The following is a 14,665-nucleotide window of genomic DNA, read 5'->3' on the forward strand; positions in this document are numbered from 1 at the left end:
CCGACCTTTTTGTTAAGAATAGATATAATAAACATTTTATTTTCAAAGTGGATTTTTGCTAAATTAATCTTAATAAAAATTTTGGGATAAGGACAAGGGTCACACTTTTCTCATTCAAGGGTTTTTCTTCTTTCTTAATAATTATTGATTACCTATATACCCACCCCACACGGTAAGGCAGGCATGTAGGCAATCAAAAGGAAAGACATTTAAGGTTACAAGCCTAATCTAGTCATTCTATAACTTAATTTTACAGTCATATAGGAAAAACAAAATAAAATCAAAAATACGTTTATCACTCAGTGCCAAAAGATACATACCATTATAGGGACCGTAAACGTTTAAACTTCTTAAATTTTTTGTAAGAATGTCCGACTGATGTGTGTACTTCTTACAATTAAAAAATATATGATCCAAGTCCGCCGTTTCATTGCAAATATCACAAATATTGTTATCAGTTATTTTTATTTTGTATAAATGTGCCGGATAGCAAGCATGTCCAAATTTCATCCGATATATGGTTGTTATGGAACTTCTCGGATAATCGTAATTTTTAAACCAGTAATTTTTTCGAATATCGGGTTCTAGCAATGTATATCTTGTGCCTTTTGTCAAAATAAAATGTTTATATTGTTTAGACCATTTTTTATATAAATTATCCTTAGCAATATTTATTCTCTCATCTAATGTTAATAAGGGTGTAACATCTTCTCCCAACTGTATGCTTTCTTTAGCCGCTTTATCAACTTGTTCATTGAATGTGATACCTGAGTGTGCTTTCACCCACACAAAAATAAATTTTCTAGTTTTTTGCATTTGAGAGAGCAAAGTTTTTATTTTGGCTATGTAAGAATGACTATATGCGGAGTTGATTTGTAAATGTGATTGTAAACTATTTAAAACCGAAAGTGAATCAGAAAAAGTTATAAATATATATAAATATATTTTTTTAAGTTCATTTTACAATAAAATAACATTATAGCAATTTTGTAGAGGGTTTTTCAGCGAACACTCTCCACTATAAAGGTGTTTAAATCTATTTATTTTTCTAGGTTTTACAGCGCTCCAAACTTGACCAGATTCTCGAATGCTCATAGGGATACAATAAAAACAAAACGTTAGGCTTAATTTTCTATCTTAATATTTTTTTTATTCATACAATTTATTATGATTTTAACATTCCTATGCTATTATTAATATATTTTTGACCTTTCTCCCCACTATAAAACTTAAAACTCTAAGCATATATAGAAAAGACACAAGAAGTTGTTTGAGGACAAATTCGCCGGTCCAGAAGAAGAATGACGCAACCGCAAAATGCAAAATTCAGAAGAGCAAAAAAAGGATGTTTAAATATTTAAATAGGGATTAAATGAAAAGTAATCGTCCAGGAGCATCGGTATGGCATTTGTTTTTTGACAACGATGGCTTCTATTTTCATCGATATTGGTTCGAATTTCATTATCTTAATTTATTCGCCCCATTTTCAACCCTATCTACAGGTGCGTCATTTTGCGTCTGAAACAAGGTATAACATAGCGCGTATTTCAGTAACGACGCAATTACCCTATATAGTGGCTCAGCACATTTTTACAGTTCGGTCTTTTTGTATCATCTTTACTACATAGTATTTTAGAAGTTAATTGCGCAATAAACAGGAATTGAAAAAATTTGCAGTTACGTCATTTTTCTTCCATACCGGACTGAATATCTGCATGCTATCTGCTATTACTTTGATTATTAGGTATAATTTATCCTAGGTGTCACAGCAGTCGGTCCCCCTCTGCTTAACTTATTCTTACAGTTGTGCTACCTATTTGGCCACGTGCAGTCGTATTAAAAATTGTGAAAAGTATTTTGAGTTTTATAGATACTATTGAGAGTCTTGTGGGTAAAATTTATATTTTTGTGATTAGATAAGCATTTTGTGTTTTATGTAAGAATGCATCATAAGAGATTGTTATTTTATTTGTAAGAAACCTCTAGGGAAAATGATTTGTCAGTGGGAAAGTCGAGCCATCTTTACTCACTGTTGTCGGCGAACGTTTTTCGTCTCTTTATATGGCGGAAATAAAGACGATTTTCTGGAAACCCTGAGATACAAACGATTCGCTAAAACAGTGACAAAAATGCATTTAATGTCTTCTCACTTCCTCCAACATAAGATGCAGCCCATTTCCACAGACTCCGAGTGCATCACCAGATTCAGTCATGCCTCGGTAAACATTGTGATCCAGCAAATTGGGGCTGGAAAAAGCATGGAAAATTTTGGATACCAATCCAAATTTTCAAGCCTCCGGTACCCCCAAGCTTATTAAAATTATCTTTTGCAGATGCAGTGGAAACTGGAAGTGCATGTGGTTGCCGAAAAGCAGACCTCAAATGTTCAGCAGTGTGCATCCATTGTGGTGGTGAAAGTTGCAGCAACATCGTGAACATATCAACATTAATTATTGAAAGAAATGAATTGGAAGATGAATTACCGACAATGACGCCAACTCTAACTCTCATTATACCACAAAAATTCATCTCGGATACTGATTCAGATCTTGCCTCGCAGCCTGGACCATTGAAAAAAAAATGAAAAAATAATAACTATGACCTTTTTCAAAATATAATAATAAATAATATTATTTTGTCTAGAAATTGTCCGCGGATTAGGCCTATTGGAGATACCACACAAAAACGCGCCTCCATACTCTACCTCATAGGTAGCGGGGAAAAGGGTCAAAAATAGCTTAATAATAACATGGAAATGTTAAAATTATAATAAATAAATATATAGATAGAAAAGTAAGCCAAAGGTTTTAATTTTATGGTATAAAAACTAGATAAATAAATAAAATTAAACAACTTTATAGTGGAAATTATTCGTTGAAAAATTCTCTACAAAATCAATATGATATTATTTTATAGTGAAATGAACGGAAAAATTTATAACCTCCAAAAGAAAACTTCTTACAAATTTTTCTCTTCTTATGTTTGTTTATAATTTTTTTTTGGTTACTTGACGATAAAAAGTAGTAGACATAAAATTGTAGAAAATTTAATTTGCTACACTTTATGTGTAACTAAATTTTCTGTAGGGTTGCTAGTTTAGGAGATACAGCGTGAAATTCCTTTGCACCCCGTTTTCCAAGATGGCGGCCGGGGGACAAGGGTGGCGACCCCAAAAACTTAAACTTAAGCTTCTACTGAACCGCCCTACACATTAAAAAAAATAAAATTGACTCCTCTAAGAAATGCAACCCTAAATGTAACATTTCAATGGATTATATGCAATTTCATTGTTCTAATTTATTGATATAAGATTCTCGGAAAAAAATTATAGTCCAGGAACCAAAGCTTTTCACGTCGCAATTTTTACAGAATGGATCGATTTGCTTGAAAATTTGAGAATAAGTAGTGGATAGTCCAAGGATTAAAATCTATATGATACCGAAAGGCGCTTTTACCATGGGGGTGGTTGCCACCCTATCTCGGGGGTGGAAATTTTTTATTATATTTTGACTGCAAAAGTTGACAAAAACATGCATTCTAAGCAAAAAATATTCTATACATTTTTTTCAAAAATTTATAGTTTTAGATTTATTCGCTATCGAAAGTGTTAGTTTTATATCGAAAAATCAATGTTTTTCGATAATACTCATTTACGAGTCATTCGATTATTACCGTAGAAAACATTGTTTCAAACCATGTTCTTGAGAATTAAATACCCTACAATTTCATATTTAAACATTTTTTCGTATCTCTGATGCTAATCTTTCTATTCTAAAGAAAATGGCATTTTTTAGCAAACTAAAAAAATCGTTATTCGCTTTTAACTCCAGTTTTTTAAAAACTAATCATTCTAAGCAAGTTAAACTTCCAGAATCTATTAATAATACATAAATAAAGAAGAATGAATAAGGCCAATGACTAAAAACACCGCCAACTTACATTATTATGCTTCCAATTGGATTTCTCCTTTTTTTTTAATTTATTGATTTTTTAACGGTAACTTTTTTATTTGTTATCTTAGAAAGTTTGGTAAAAAAGAATTTTGTAGGTTTTTACAAGATCTATAAGCCTATTAATATTAAATCTTTTTACAATTCTCAGTTGCAAAAAGAGGTGACTTTGAAAGGGTTGGTAAAGGTGGTTTTTGCATGTTATTAAGAGTTTTAATTGTCAACAGCTCACTCAATTTTTGCCGTAGAAAAAATTTTTGCAAATCAGATTCTTGAGAATTAAATAAGCTACAATTTCATTTTTAATCATTTTTTCGACTCTATAAAAATTTAATCAAAATTAATATGCACACACCGTTCAATATCCAGTCTCTGCTGGCTACAGGCTCACAACAAATATACAATATCATTATAGATTTCATGTCAGATACACGCATGGTCCTATAAGATTTGTACGCGGCCATGATATTTTTTTATGATTTAAGTTCAGATTTGCAACCTTTATTATCATAAATCCATTATTGTTTTTTTATTGTATTATTATTGTATTGTATTATTTATTGTATTACTATATTGTTTCTGTTTAATTTTGTATTAGGGATAGGATTGTATATTCTTTATTGCAACTGGCTGAATGACTAATGTTTATGCCATTAAATAAAAAAAAAAATAAAAAAAACATTTTTTCGTATCTCTGATGCTAATCTTTCTATTCTGAAGAAAAGGCCATTTTTTCCAAACTACAAAAAATCGTTATTCGATTTTAACTCCATCTTTTTTTAAACTAATCATTATAAGCCTATCAAACTTTTTGAACCTATTAATAATACATAAATAAAGAAGACCAAATAAGGTAAATGACTAATATTAATTAGAGTAGTGATTAGGAGGTTGCTTACGATCACTTTTTCGTTAAAAAAAAAATAGGGACTGACATTATTTTCATTATAAGTCACTTAATTTTTGAGCTAGAGACTTTTTTATTTCTGAAAATAGATATTTTTAAAGACTTTAAATTAGTTTGAACAAGTTATCTTCGAAAAATGCATGGTTAGTCCAGGAACCGAAGCTTTTCACCTCGCAATTTTTACAGAATGGATCGATTTGCTTGAAAATTTGAGAACCAGTAGTGGATAGCCCAAGGATTAAAATCTATATGATGCCGAAAGGCGCTTTTACTATGGGGGTGGTTGCCACCCCATCTCGGAGGTGGAAATTTTTTATTATATTTTGACCGCAAAAGTTGATAAAAACATTAATTCTAAGCAAAAAATGTTCTATACATTTTTTTAATAAAATGAATAGTTTTAGATTTATTCGCTATTGAAAGTGTTAGTTTTATATCGAAAAAATAAGTGTTTTTCAATAATATACTAATTTACGATTCACTCAATTTTTGCCGTAGAAAAAATTTTCTCATACCAGTTTCTTGGAAATTAAATAACCTACAATTTCATATTTAAACATTTTTTGGTGCCTCTGATGGTAATCTTTCTATTCTGAAGAAATCGACATTTTTACCAAGCTACAAAAATTCGTTATTCGCTTTTAACTCCAGTTTTTTTAAAACTAATCTTTCTAAGCCAGTCAAACTTCTAGAATCTATTAACAATACATAAATAAAGAAGAATGAATAAGGCCAATGACTAAAAACATCGCTAACTTACATTATTATGCTTCCAATTGGATTTCTCCTTTTTTTTTCAAAAAAATATGTTGATTTTTTAACCGCAACTTTTCTATTTTTTATCTTAGAAAGTTAAGCAAAAAAGAATTTTATAGGCTGTTATAAGGTGTATAAGCCTATTAATATTAATTCTTTTTAAAATCCTCAGTCGCAAAAAGAGGTGACTTTGAAAGGGTTGGTAAAGGTGGTTTTTGCATGTTATTACAAGTTTTAATTATCAATAGCTCACTCAATTTTTGCAGTAGTAAAAATTTTTGAAAACCAGTTTCTTGAGAATTAAATTAGCTACAATTTCATATTTAAACATTTTTTCGTATCTCTGATGCTAATCTTTCTATTCTGAAGAAAAGGCCATTTTTTTCCAAACTACAAAAATTCGTTATTCGTTTTTAATGCCATTTTTTTAAAAACTAATCATTCTAAGCCGGTCAAACTTCTAGAACCTATTAATAATATAAAAATAAAGAAGACCAAATAAGGTTAATGACTAATTTTAATTAGGGTGGTGATTAGGAGGTTGCTTCAGATCACTTTTTCGCTGAAAAAAGTAGGGACTAACATTCTTTTCAATATACGTCACTTAATTTTTGAGCTAAAGACTTTGTTTTTATTTCTGGAGATAGATATTTTAAAATGCTTTAAATTAGTTTGGACAAGTTATCCTCGAAAAATGCATAGTTTTCCCGTTATTTGACTTTGAAACTACAGTATTTAGCATTTGACTAAGAAGAGCTAATATTTAATAATGTATAGCTCGATTACTATTGGTCTTAAAAAACTAAAAGAAACGGTTTTGTTTATTATTTCAAAAGGTACATTTTTGTTAAGTAAAGTTGTTTTGATAAAACGAAAACTTTTGGAGTTATTAGCCGAAAACTTATTAACAACATTGATTTTTTCGATATAAAACTAACACTTTCGATAGCGAATAAATCGAAAACTATTAATTTTATCAAAAAATTGTATAGAACGTTTTTTGCTAAGAATGAATGTTTTTACTAACTTTTGCGGTCAAAATATAATAAAAAATTTCCACCCACGAGATGGGGTAACAACCACCCCCATGGTAAAAGCGCCTTTCGGCATGATATAGATTTTGATCCTTGGACTATCCACTACTTATTCTCAAATTTTCAAGCAAATCTATCCATTCTGTAAAAATTGCGAGGTTTTGTCCTATTGTAAGCTTCATTACTTGGACTATTAGTTTAAAACATTAAAACGTTTTGATTGTCATATATTTCGGTATTGCAGTATAATATGTATAAAACTTGACTTAGAATTAGCGACTAATGTTCGTATGAAGAGACGAATAGATCTGGTCTCGAGGTTAGTCCTAACCTTGACTTTGAGAAGCAGAAGAAATGTCCGAGGATTGGAAAGAAGGCAGAATTATACCAATATTTAACACCTTCAGCGCCACGGGTGGTTCACAAAATTTTCATTCTTGGCCAAAATGTTCTTTTGTACAAATAGAGTTTTTTTATGTTATTTTAGGGTGACTGAAGCAATTTTTTTATTTATTTGCAGTTTATTTTATTATTTTTCCATTTTTGTATGTCTATATGAATTTCTAGTTACATACAACCTATCTTTTCATGTCATATCTCGTTTTTTTCGTCTATAACCAAAAAGTTAAGTATTTTAAGCAAACTTGAGAGTGAGAAACTCATAAATCGTATAAAAACCTTCAATATGGCGTTCGCTGAATATGTTATCTTTATTGGTTGCTTAGAAAATTGCAAAATAAATCATAAATTGTTAGCTTTTATAAATATTCATAACTTATGTAAAAATTAACTTAGAACGTTCTTATTACATGTAATGCTGAGACTTCTGGTGCTTAAATCATACCCTAAATTTCAAAGCAATTGGTCAAATAGTTTAAAAGGTATTTAATTTGTTTATCCCAAATTATTTTTTTTTTGCAACGCTGTAAGTCAGAAAATGATGAAGTTACACTAATACTTTGGATAGTTTATGAAAGAAGAAGATTTATACTATTAATTTAATTAAAAAAAACGACAAAAAATAATTCTAAATACTGCAAAATTATTTTGCAAAAACATGTGAATTAAAAAAAGGGGGGCTAACTTCGCCCCTAATTGTCCTAGGACAATTTTTTTTCTTTCTAAATATGTATAAAAAAATTCAGTCTTTCCAAATATGAAAAAATAATTTTTCTACGGGTAACGGTTAAAAAGTTTTTCTAATTGTTTATAAGTAAGCAAAAAATCGACGTGTTTTTGCAAAATAATTTTAAACTGTTTAAAATTACTTTTTGTCATTTTTTTTAATTAAGTCAATATTATAAATATTTAATGTTCTTCTTCCATAAAATGTCAGAAGTCTTACTGTAACCTCACAATTTTCTGACTTATAGTGTTGCGAAAAAAATGAATGTGGGATAAACAAATTAAATAACTTTTAAACTATTTGATCAATTGCTTTGAAATTTAAAATATAATTTAAGCACCAGAAGTCTCAGAAATTCGTGTAATAAGAAGGTTCTAAGTTAATTTTTACATAAGTTATGAATATTTATAAAAACTCGAAATTTATGATTTATTTTGCAATTTTCTAAGCAACCAATAAGGATAGACATATTCAGCGAACGCCATATTGAAATTTTTTAGACGATTTATGAGTTTCTTACTCTCAAATTTGTTTAAAATGCTTAACTTTTTGGTTATAGACGAAAATAGCGAAAATTTACCGTTTTTTGATCTTCATTTGTTTATAACTATGATCATCAAAATCGGCTGCAGGAAACATAAAGGTTATTAATATAGATGTCCATACTACTCAAAAAATTTGGTTTCGGCCTGGAGGGGGATGTGTCACGAGAAAAATCTTATTTCTCTGGACTATACACCAGGAAATTGGCTCAAGCCATAACATTATTCTCTACATAAAAACGTAAGAAAGTGTGTACTTTTAGGAGACACAACCGATCGAACACAACGAGCCATGTTTACTTTTTCGGTACATAGCGTTGAGGACAATGTGTATCAAAAAGGATACCCTGGCGCTGAGGGTGTTAAGAAAGGAGAAGTAACGGACTATAACAACTACAGTACAACCTGCCACATCCGGACCTGTCATATCCGGACCTCGAAATGGCGAAGTTTTTGCCCCCAAATGTGACATCCCTATGTAAACCTATAGATCAAGGTATTATAGAATCTATAAAATCTATCGACTAAAGTTATTGACGGTGTTGATTACTGGAATGTATGAAGGAAAAAACGTTTCAGAGACTAGAAAAGACGTGGTTTTGATATCCGAATTTTTTTTCATATTCGGATCGGTCTGTGCCACATTGATCCGGATATGGCAGGTTTTACTGTATTGAGGAATATCTCTATTGAGTAAAACATACAAAATTCTAAAGGAAAAGATTCCTCTCATTGGCTGTATACCATAATAAAAAACTTACTAAGGAAGTAAATCTCCACTTGTAGGTAGATGGTATATAAATTTATTAAAATTTTTATCTAAAATGATCCAAATTGGATTGAAGTGGGTACATCTATAGTACAAAAACACACAAACGTTTTCGGACCGATCAGTCCATCATCAGGTAGAAACTTTAGATCCAAAGTAGTTGGAACTAGCTACATAGTTAGGTCAAAAGACCTTCATATTACAATAATTAGGCCATTTCGGCTATAACAATGTCGACAATAAGTCGATGTTTAAAGAATTTAGAAATGTAGTGGTACTATAGTGTGGTCTTTATCTTGGCTTCAAACTGACCGTCAGTTTTGACCTCAAATGGTCCCTTCATATCGATTCGTTAAGTAAGAAACTCGCCTCAGCTTGCTATGCAATAAGATCTCTCTCAAGGGAACTCAATTTAGCATCTTCTAAAATAACATATTTTTCATTGTTCGAGTGTCATCTTCGATATGGTCTTCCTTTTTGGGGTTCTAGTACAGTTGCTCAATTTGATGATATTTTTAAATTGCAAAAAAGAGCAATAAGATATCTGTTTGGCCTCAGAAGATCTACACATTGCAGAAGTTACTTCAGAGATCACGGAATTTTAACACTTCCATCTTTATATATTCTAGAAACGATTTGTTTAATTAGTAAACACCTTAATGTCTTTCCCTTTCCAGCAAGGTCCAATCATCTTTACTCCACCAGAAATTCAATCTTTGATATTTATTTACCGATCCCATCCACTGAGTTAGTAAAGAAATCTATATTATATTCCGCAAAAAAACTTTACAACCATCTCCCGTTACAACTTAAATATGCAACATCTTTCCTAAAGTTCCGTAAAAGGACAAAAGTCTATCTATCTAAAGGACCATATTATTCAATAGAAGAAATTCCTAATGAATAACTAAGAAAAAATGGGTTTCATACGCAGTAGCTTAAACTTGTCAGTTTCTAATGTTGTATTTTATTTGTTATAAGTATGTTTAATTTGCAATTTATATAAATTTTGCAATAAATTGTTTTAGTCTTTGCTTTTATAGCTTATAGGCTAGAAAGGAACTGCAACGTTAACGGGGTTTTATTATTTCATATGGTCAATGAATCTCTCTATATGAAAAAACCGCGGAGTGCTACCATTTAAAGGGGTGCGTTTTTGAGAAATGGGTGAATTAGTCCCTGAGCACAGGTTACATTAGAGTGAGTTCTATGCACTTTTGGTACAAACAAGTCTACATAAAATTTGTTCCTGGTTAAATTTCCTATCTAAATATAACTTTTCAAAGTCAAAGATACTTTTTTTTACAAAAATATATTCAAAAGAAAAAGCACAAAGGAACCCAAAAGAAAGAAATTTTGTTTTTTGTCTCATAACTTTTGTCCACGGGCATATAGGTATAGACATTGCTTCACAGAAAAAAACTTACATATTTTCTCTTTAAAATGATGTTTAGTAGAGGTCATTAGGATATACAGTTTTCGAAATATGATTTTTCAAAGTTCGCCACTCACAGAAATTTTGGGCAATTTTCCTTGTTATTTCGCAAATATTGTTCTGTAACTTTTTTCTACGGAACTGTAGGCATATGCAATGGTACATGTAAGAGGAATAGAAATTAATTACCTTTAAAATGTTCTACTGCATAATGTTGTACGAATTCTTTTAAAGAGGATATCTTTTTCAAGACTTTATACTTTTAACGAGTTTTTATATTTTGTACGATTATTTTTTAAATTTCATATTATAACCTTTTTTTTCTACATTTAGGTATATATTATATAATAAAAAGAAAGCTTATTCTGTTTACTTTAAAATGGTGTATTATAAACAATTCTGGGACTATTTTTGAATAAGATATGCTTTTTCAAAATGTAATAAGTACTTGCAACGATTTTTGATTTTAGGATTATTTTTTAAATTCCTCATTATAACTTTTTTATGTGATTGTGTGTTGTGATTGAATCTTATTTTTTTTTAGGTAATACTTTGGATCCACTTGACTCGGCCGGGCAATCTTCAAAATATGGATTAATTCCAACATTTACTGTCAAAGCTCCTGCACCACAAACTTTGCTTGAAAAAATAGCATGTAAATGTACCAAAGGATGTACAAAAAACTGCGGTTGTAGGAAGATGGGAATTAGTTGTTCAATATTCTGCAAAGGGTGCATGTGCAAATGTGCATGGGTATTAATTGTGGGAACTCTAAGATAACTGAGGTGTCAGAGGAAGATATTGAAGCTAAAAAGAGATGGACTTTGGTTTTGAAAATTTTTTAAATGTCAACGTTTAAATAATTTTAACTAAAGTGATGTTTTATAAGACTAATGTTTATGTAATTTTTGTAAAAGAAATAATATTAAATAATACAGGTAAAAAAATATCAAAGAATCACTAGGTTTCCATTATGTATTTAAATATAGATGATACACCATTTTAAAGAACAGTCAGTAAGTCCTCTTTATTGAGCAATATTTAGTTTTAGTGTATTCATGTACAAGAAAAAACGTTATAATGAGAATTTAAAAAATAATCGTAAAAAATGTAAAAAAATATTTTTTTATATTAGGTATTATATAATATATAATATATAATATATAATATATAATATATAATATATAATATATAATATATAATATATAATATATAATATATAATATATAATATATTATATAATATTATTATTTTATTTTTATATTATAAAAAATCTTTAAAAGTATAAAACCTATAATCTCTTTAAAAAATGTCGTACAACGTTATACAGTAGACCATTTTAAAGGTAATTGATTTCTATTCCTATTGCGTGTACCATTGTATATACCTAAAGTTACGTAGAAAAAAGTTACAGAACAATATTTGCTTATGGTAGCACTCAGCGGTTTTTTCATATGTAGATGTCCATTGAACATATGAAATAATAAAACCCCGTTAACGTTGTAGTTCCTTTTAGCTATATTATTTTGAATATAATCAATAGCCTATTATGTACTGTATGTATATTGACGATTTATCTAATTTTAGTAAATTGTAGTTCTTATTTGTTATTGATATTATTTTTCTTTTCACTGTATGTAAGCTTTGTCCATAAAATTGTAAAAATTTTCAGTTACAATAAAGCATATTTCTATTCTATTCTATTCTATTCTGTTCTATTCATAACAGACTGAAAGAGAAAGAAAAGTACCTACATAAATAAAATTAGTTAAAAAAACTTGCTTACAGTACCGCCGTTCACAGTGATTCTATTTATGATAAGAACAGTCAAGTGTTGGCATATATTATATTTTTTTCTGCTTCATATATTATTTATTTTATTTGTTATAATTTATTGATATAATGTTTCTCGTAAAAAAAAACTAGTTTAAAACGCTGTAATCGTCTTATATTTCTGTATTGCAGTATAATATGTATAAAACTTGACTTAGAATTAGCGACTAATGTTCGTATGAAGAGAGGAGTGGATCTGGCCTCGGGGCTAGTCCTAACCTTGACATTGACTGTTTACAATCTCTGGTAGGGGCCCTCGCGAGGCTATGTTTTTAATTCGCGATAGAGCTGGAGGATGATTTCTTTTTATACTGTTTATTATGTTCCAGAAAATAACGGGTTTTTAAGTATATATTCAAACTGTTTCATTAACTAATTTAAAATTAAATTTTCTGGTTCTGAATTTATCAAATAAAGTTCGTAAACTGTTGAACAACAATCTGTCATATAAGAATAAAAGCCATTATGAAAAAATAAAAAATAAATTTAACATTTTGGAGACGGTATATACAGTATACAGTCGTTATCCAGATACATAAAAAACAAATCAAAACATATACCTATGCAGTGCTTTTAAAGTTAAATGAAGTACTAACACATTCATATTTTCATATACATATGTGCCTCAACTGGCCACCATATACGTAGTTTTTTGTATTTAGAGCCTTGCAACTGGGTTATTTCGTCAAAATTAATGTATATTTAAGAAACCATACACACACCCAACTTATATGGAATCACCATGTATTTCAAAGTAGTATTTATTTATTTTGAAAAAACTTGTTATTGTTGCGAAGAATAAAGGTTTTTATTGAAAATAAACAAATCTATTAAGACAATCAGATAGTACAGCTCGGTACGGTATAGGTTTTTTACTTGAGTTGCAAATTGCGAAAATAAATAAACTAACTTTTCCGTCTAAAAACGAAAATATGCGTCATATAGGGTTATAGAACTTACAACGGGGAAATATTATTGGTCTTGTGGAGCAAGTAATGTTCACAGAGGGACATAGCTGTAGAGCTAGTCGTAACACAGGGCGTTCTGTCCAAAACCTATGCTAGGTAACAGGACTAGGAAAGCTCAAAAATAAAGCAAGGGAAAGTTGCCAAAAAGTAATAACGGCTCGCCACGATCGTTTAATTGTCCATTCAGCTGGAAGACACCCAACCATTTCTCACCTGCAGCTCCAAAGGCAGCTTTTGGAAGCTACAGGTGTAACTCTTTCAGTTGAAACGATAAGAAGAATTGTTCGTACCAAGAAGTGTACAGCAGGAGACAGTTATGAGTTCCCGAGTTATCCAGGAAGCACAAGATTGATCGCCTAAATTGGTGACACAAGATCGATCACCTATTTTTAGAAGAAGTCAGGATTTGTGTAAAATCAGATGACCCACGAAATCGTGTACTTATAGGTCGAGGAAGACAAGCAAGAACCAAAACTGTCACATCTGTTCACAAATATACAAGAGGAAGTGTAATGTTCTGGAGAGGAATTGTGATCCGCAAAAAAACTCCTTTCATTTTCATCCAATCAACTTTAACTGCTCGCAGGTATGTTGATAACCTGTAGTTAGGTACTGGAGAGGTGCAACAGGAGAAAATTTAAGTTTCTTGTATGATAATGGACCTCCATATACCATTAGAGTGACTAGAGACATCATTGAAGCAGAAGGTATCCCTTGTTTGGAGTGGCCTGCTTGCTCACTCGAGCTTAACCCTATACAGAATTTGTGGGATATGCTTAAAAGACAAATTAGAGCTCGCCAGAATAATCCACAAAACACCTCACGGCTAGTACAAGCTGCTCTTGAAGGATGGAGCAACCTACCTCAACAGAATGTTGATAATTTGATTAGGAGCGTGCCCATGCAAACGGAAGCTTGCATAAGGACTAGAGGTGATAACACTGACTACCAAAAAAAAAAAACAAAAAAAATAAATAAAAGCAATTTAAACGTTATTCGTTTTACATTGAAATTTTTTATGCTATTAACTTTAAAGCAACTAATTTCAATTTGTTTGTTAAATACTGTATTATTTTATTTAATTGTTATGTATTTGTTATTAAATTGCTTTAAAATAAATATTGTTTGACTTCGTGTTTGTTTCTTTAAATTCGCACGAAATAATAAGAAATATCAGGTGATTCCATATAAGTTTGGGTGTGTGTACTTCCTATATGTCTTCTAGGCCATGTTATTCTCTTAGTGTGCATTTAAAAATGCCGTTAATAAATTAATAAACAAAAATAGGCCCATTAAGAAAACACTAGTGTTGGTCTCATGGGACCAACGTGGCAGGAAACGTGTT

This window comes from Diabrotica virgifera, chromosome 5 (genome assembly GCF_917563875.1).
Source record: "Diabrotica virgifera virgifera chromosome 5, PGI_DIABVI_V3a".
NCBI lineage: Eukaryota > Metazoa > Arthropoda > Insecta > Coleoptera > Chrysomelidae > Diabrotica > Diabrotica virgifera.